Consider the following 7500-nt stretch of genomic DNA (forward strand, 5'->3'; position numbering starts at 1 on the left):
GTTTGTTAAGCTATCCGAGTTTATTTGTCTCTTTCATATTTTTTTTTTTTCTTTCAATCTCCCCACATGGGGTAGACTATTCAGAGAAGGCTTGCTTGATGAGTCAATGGCTTTTTGTGTTTGTCCCATAATTAATTTACAATATTCACCACGAAAATGGTGCAGAATACGCTTAATATCCATTCCTGAATCCCAGCTTCCCTCGTCTCTCTCTTTCTCTCTCTCTCTCTCTCTCTCTCTCTCTCGTAGTAGCCATCTTGCTTGGTGAGACGTACCCGCGTGAAGTCAGATTAATCAACAGATATCACAAGTTTAACATACGACTAGAATTTGAGAAATATCTAGAAGTGTTTGTGAACTATCGGTGATAAGATTAGTGTGAAATAGTAGGATAAAGCGTCTTCTAAGTTAGTTTAACAAGTGTAATACTGAAATCAGAACAAGATGGCAGTAAGTTCAACTGCGGGAAGAGGTGGCGTAATTTAGCTTGCTTGGCGGATTCGCAATACGATGAGGTAGCAGGAAGGGAACTGGCATTTCTCATCTATGAAATCAGCAACAGTCCTAACCAAAAAGATACAAAAGCATTCATAGATATATTAGAAGGATATAATCCTTCAAACTGGAACAAATCTAATGAAAACATCTTGAAAATAATTGAAGAAGTTCCAATAAAATCCAAGTGGTCAAGAGACTCATAAGAAAATATACATAACCAACATATTCCGACAAAGAAAATGAATAGGTGAATCTTGTGAATATCCTAATTGATGCATTAGGAAAAAGAATGCCAAAAGCATGCAAACTGTGTAAGGTTTGGTATAGCATAGTCAATCCCACAAAAACCAATCAGAAAATGTGCTGCATGCAACATTCGACCCATCCACAGTGTGCTGAGGTAATGCAAGATTTGAGAAAAGATACAAGAATTTTTTGTTCAACATGTCTATCATGGATGACAATGTTATTAAATAAGATTGAATGTACAAATAGTTGAGGATGAAGAAGAAGAGGAAGAAGAAGAAGAAAAAGAAGAAGAGAAAAACGGAAGAGAAGTAACAAAAATGAAATGACAGAAAAAAATAAGGAAAACAAAGAACAAGATAAAAGTATGGATGCAGAGATACTCATTGATACTACATATGAGGCAATAAAGCAGCATACCTACGAAGAATAAATTACGATAATGACAACAGAAAAGCAAATCCCGAAGAGGCTCTACCCAGATCTACACAATGACGGGAAAGAGGAAAAAATAGACAAGAAAGACAAAATCTGCAACCTTTTGAAAAGAGGGAATTGCAGATTTGGAGAAAGATGTTACTACAAACATCCTAAGGTATGTCAAAAACTATGAAATATATGTAAATGTGCATACTTAGATGGCTAAAATGGGGATGATTGCAGAGATCTGCATCCAAAAATATGTAAAACCTAAAAGAAGGAAAGGATGTAAGTTCGACAAAAAATGCAAATATATGCACCCTGTAGCCATGAATCATAATCAAATAAATAACCAACCAAGTAATAAAATCCAAAATAAGAAAGAAACAAATAAAGAGAGAAATCAAGAATATCAGGTAAAGAGAAAAGCAAACCACCAATGAGATATGCAGAGGTGTCAGCAAAAAATTTCAAAAGCATCAGCTCCGAAATTCTACTCAAGAGATAATAACTGTATTTATTATGCAAGAGGATATTGCAGAAACGGAGAAAAAAAAGCAGATTCAGACACAAAATGAATAATTATGATGAAGGAAGATCAAATATTATGGAAAAGTTGGATTTTTTAATGTCAGAATTTCTGGAAATGAAAAAAAGAACAACATACCAGAACAGGAAAGAGACATGGGAAAAATCCTTATTACTACCAATTATAAATGAAGGAGAAAACACGCAAACCATCAGTAGTGATGAATGCGCAGGGTTTAGTTACGAGTAACTCAAAAAGAAAAATAGAGTACTTAGAAGAACTAACCCAAAATGAAAAGAAAATAGATATAATGAATATAAGTAAACTGGTATTCCAAGAGACTGGGAATGATGATCAAATAAAAGGGTTCCAAACTTATAGATCAGATAGAAAAAAATAGGAATCAAGGGGGAACCGCAATATATGGGAAAGACAAAAACAAGGAAAAATATATGAGAAATATAGTAACTCAGAATGTGAACTAATAGCGGTAGAATTTGAATCTGAAAAATTAATGAACATAGTAATATATAGACCTCCTAATACTAAAGAGTTTGACTTAATAATTGAAAAATTGGATGATATATGTAGAAATCACAAGGACTGGACTATTCTCCTATCTGGTGACTTCACTTTCCTTTCGTAGAATGGAAAGAACGAATAGGAGACTGTGGTTTACTTATACATATAAAAAAGAGAGTAATAGTAGTGCAGAAGATAAGAGGCAATTTGAAAGCTATTAGATATGCTACTAGAATACAACATTCAACAAATAAATCACCTCCGCCAACAAGAAAGGAAAAATACTTTAGACCTAGTATTTGTGAACGAGATGAATTATGTTAAAGAAATATAGTATTTATAATGCGAGTATTTCAGATCATAATGTCATAGAATTAACAGTTCATTCCAAAGCAAGTGAAAATAGAGATAAGCAAGAATGAAAAAGTGGGAAGGATATGGAAAATACAACTTCTACAGTAAAAATATAAAATGGTCGGAAATTAATGAAGAATTTAAACAAAGATTGGGATAACATTTTCGTAAGTGATGACATAGGGGTAAATACGGAGATATATATAAAATATTGGAGAAAAATAGTGGATAATATATACGACCAGAAGAAAGTAAACATCATTCATGCATACCAAGAGACAGAAGGATCTGTTCCAGAAAATCAGAAAGTGTGGGAAAAAAGGTCTTGCAAAAGAAAAAAATGCATGGAAAAGTTATAGAACTAAAAAGTAAGATAGAAAATGCAGAACAAAAGATTATACAATCAAAGAAATGAAAAACGGGACTTGGAAGAAAAAACCCTATTAAATATCAAGCAAACCCCAAACTATTATACTCATATGCGAAGAAGATGAATAAAAGAAGAATAGAAATAGGCCCTCTGAGAATTGAAGGGAGATTAACGAATGAAAAAAAGGAAATTTGCAACATACTGGCAGAACGATATAAGAGAGAATTCACCCCTAGAATAGATAATGAAGATAATGATATAGAAGTAAGGGACGAAAACAGTGAAGTATTTAGCTGACATAGAAATTAATGAAGCTGATATTGTGCAGGCAATTAATGAAATTAAAATGGAGCTGCTGCAGGGCCGGATGGAGTCCCTGCTATTTTGTTAAAGAAAGTAGTTCATTCTATCGCAAAGCCACTTGCAATATTATTAAGACAAAGTGTAGATACAGGCAAGATTTATGATGAGCACAAATTAGCATATATCACCCTACTTTCAAAAGTGGATCAAGACTAGAGGCAAGTAATTATAGGCCTGTGAGTCTAACATCACATATTATGAAAGTGTATGAAAGGGTAATGAAGAAAAATATTATGAAACATTTAATAAAAAATAATTTGTTTAATATAGGACAACACGGTTTCGCCCGGAAAAAGTACACAAACCCAACTGTTAGTCCACCGTGAGAACATATTCAAAAATATGAAAAGCGGAAATGAAACAGATGTGGTTTATCTAGACTTTGCAAAAGCTTTTGACAAAGTAGAACATAATATATTAGCAAAGAAAATTAGAAAACACAATATCGTAGATAAAGTAGGAAGATGGTTAAAAGAATTTTTACACAACAGAAAACAGATAGTTATTGCAAACGATGAGAAATCGGATGAAACCAAGGTAATATCCGGTGTGCCACAAGGTACGGTGCTAGCTGCAATATTGTTTGTTATTAATGATTGAAGACATGACAGTAATGTTAAGGATTCGGTAGTGAGTAGTTTCGCTGATGACACAAGAATAAGTAGAGAAAAATTACTTGTGATGAAGATAGGAACGCTTCTACAAGAGACCTTAACAAAGTATATGATTGGCAGAGGTAAATAGGATGGTATTTTAACTCTGATAAATTTGAATCAATAAATTATGGAGACAGAAGGAAAGCTATAAGCATAGGGAGGGGACCTAATAATGAGACAATCACAAATAAGGAAGGAAGCAGTAAAGGACCTTGGTGTGATGATGAATAGGAACATGTTTATGCAATGATCAAATAGCCATTCTGTTGGCAAAATGTTTAAAGCAAAAAAAATGGAATGTTGTTACGGCACTTCAAACAAGAAAACGAACTGAACACATGATTATGCTTTATAAAACATATGTTCGTAGTCCACTTGAATATTGCAATATGATATGGTACCCACACTATCAAAGGATATTGCAACAAAATAGAGAGTGTAACAAAGGTCCTTTACAGCTAGAATAGAAGAAGTTAAGGACCTAGACACTGGGAAAGACTACAATCCTTAAAATTATATAGTCTAGAAAGGAGGAAAGAGAACGCTACATGATAATTCAGGCATGGAAACAGATAGAAGGAATAACAGAAAAATATCATGGAACTAAAATATCAGAAAGAGCAAGCAAGGTAGATTAATAGTGCCCAAACACTATACCAGGACGAAAAATAAGGAAAGCACACAGAACATTAATCCACTACGCCACCAGCATCGAATAATGCAGCGTCTATTCAATGCGTTGCCAGCTCATCTTGAGGAATATATCAGGAGTGAGCGTAGATATGTTTTTTAAGAATAAGCTCGACAAATATCTAAACTGCATCCCAGACCATCCAAGATTGGAAGATGCAAAATATACCGGAAGATGTCTAGCAACTCTCTGGTAGACATTAGAGGCGCCTCACACTGATGGGACCTGGGGCAACCCGAACGAACTGTAAGGTCTGTAAGGTAAGGTCTCTTTGTTGTTTGTTTATCTCTCAGTCTCTACACAGTTTGCATCTTAGGCGTCCAGCATGTCTGTCACCAAGCGTGAATAAGTAACCAACGGGTCAGACCGAAACCGAGGTAATAATTGCAGCTATAGGAAGAAGGTCCTCCCTCGCCCCAATTGCAGGCGAAATGGAGCGAAGATCAAAGGGCCCGTCTCTCTAATTACGATGCATTCGCCTGTGAGCCATGAAATGCATTATTCTGCTGATATGCATCCCAAGCTCGCAACACTCTCTCTCTCTCTCTCACAGAGAGAGAGAGAGAGGAGAGAGAGAGAGAGAGAGAGAGTACGACTTGAAGTTGCTGCCTGGTCGTTCTTCTTGATTTCTGTGTGGGGATTTCCTTAGACATGTTTACTAATACATAGAAACAGTATATATATATATATATATCATATATATAGGTAAACATATACATATATATATATATATATAATATATATATATATATATATGTGTGTGTGGTGTGTGTGTGTGTGTGTGTGTGTGTGTGTGTGTGTGTGTCTGTGTAATTATGGAACGTGCGTTTTAGAATGGAATTGCATTGCGTAATTTACGTCAGATGCATCCCCATACCCTCCCTGTGTTCGTGTAGTTCTTCATCCTGTTCTTCAATCCTTACTCTTTCCTTCTTTCACATAAATGATCGTAAAGTACCTAAGTCGCTAATCCATCAGTCACTCGTGCTGTTAGCTTTCAGGGTCTCGCTGTGACCCACTCCTCTCCATCGTTGCGGGGGTGTGCGGGGGTTTGGAAAAATTTCAAGTGGAAAATTTCCAGCAAAGGTCACGGGAGGCAATGTACTGGAGCCCGCCCCCCTCAAATCCCACCGCCCCACCCTGACATTCTCTGGTGTTAATTCACAGCAAGGGCAAAATATTTCCTTTTTCAAGTTAGAACCTGCAGTGCAGAAGTGGATATACGTTCTATGATGCAACAGGTGTGAAAAATAAACGAGAGGAAGATTTTTTTTTTGTCACCGATATATTGAGCGACAGACCTGACATTTCGCCTACGTCGAGCAATTCCCAGAAATGAAGAACCGTCGAATATTTGTGCAATATTAAAAATAAGTTATTTATAGTGCCCTTACTCATAATTCCTTTATCGAATTCACCCAAAAGTCGTTTGTGTATTTTGTATTTTACCGAGTCTAATACCTGCTGAGCTTCCGTTGCATGATCCATCAACGTTAAGATGAAAAAGTATTCATAAATGGTTAACAGGGAATTTTTATATAGTCACTCTCGTTTTCATGTAATCCGTGAGGACTTTGGTGTATATGAGAAAGAAACAAGGATTAGAACAATTTATTTATCCCAGTGGACACGAAAGCAGTTATACTGAGATTTGCTCTGCTTTCGAACATGAAACTTTTCACTTAATATGTGTGCTCATGGGATTTCGTGACGGGTGCGTTGTTACTGACCTTCCCGTGCAAGGTCGAGACCTTGTTTCCTTACTGCGTATCCAGCGATCATCGACGAGTAACATGAAGCTTTAATCCTGACACAGATATTTAGGTCATGGAGTATCTGAATTTACCAAGACACTAACAATCTCTTTTTGATAACCAGTCTTTGGTTAAGATACTGACAGAACTGGGAAAATGTATTTTCATGGGTTGTCAAAAATATAGATAAACCTAAAAATAGATAGATAGATAGATAGATAGATAGATAGATAGATAGATAGATAGATAGATAGATAGATTGATTGATTGATAGGGTAATTTTTAGAAGACTCAAACATCTTTTCAAGAACAATAAACCAACAACATCGGGAGCAAAGCTTCAAAAAAAAAAAAAATCTGAAATATGGAGAAGGCAATCATGTATGACGATTGAAAACGACGCATTTTCTTAACAAATACTGAACATCCACTGAAATTTCCTTTAATGATTAAAGAATGAAAGTCCACTTCAAACAAAGGTTGCATCGACGAGATTATCCTCTCAAAGACCCATGGAAAGATGCTATTGCCATCTTCATCCAGGTTCTCAGAGACGAAATTCATTCTTAGGCCTCCAAATGTATGGGATTCAAAAGCGAATATCTCCCAGTCAAGGGAATAAAATATCTCTCAGTCAGGGGAACAAGCAGGTATCAGGAATGGCTTGAAATGACCATACGTCAAGTAAGCCATTCTTTAGATTAGTATATCTGTCTTGTAGTATGCACGTTAGATCATCTTGTTTGAGGCAAAGAAGCCTTTTTCAATGCCCAGGAAAATGGGTGACTAAGAGTGAGCAGATTCGAGAGAGAGAGAGAGAGAGATGTTGTTCCTGATAATGATGCTTCCTCCAATGATGAAAAAAGAGGATCATGGAGAGAGAGAGAGAGAGAGAGAGAGAGAGAGAGAGGTGGCCAATCAATATTTAGGCACCACAGCAGAAAGTCTGGCGCCGGGAGTCCTGTTGGTCGCCAAAATCCTCCCTTCAACTCCTTTCCTACTCTCTCCTCTCTCTCTCTCTCTCTCTCTCTCTCTCTCTCTCAGTTCTTTTTCACCTAATCATTGAGGAAACTCTTCATAGTAATCTTGCAGACAAT

At 36.1% G+C, this 7500-nt stretch overlaps 1 long non-coding RNA gene across 1 annotated transcript in view; it reads left to right on the forward strand.

The window, feature by feature from the left end:
• The window catches only part of LOC135222687 (uncharacterized), a 370412-nt gene that overhangs the window by 347234 nt on the left and 15678 nt on the right, over positions 1–7500 (forward strand). The gene's annotated exons all lie outside the window — the stretch shown is intronic.

This window comes from Macrobrachium nipponense, chromosome 20, assembly GCF_015104395.2.
Source record: "Macrobrachium nipponense isolate FS-2020 chromosome 20, ASM1510439v2, whole genome shotgun sequence".
Taxonomy (NCBI): domain Eukaryota; kingdom Metazoa; phylum Arthropoda; class Malacostraca; order Decapoda; family Palaemonidae; genus Macrobrachium; species Macrobrachium nipponense.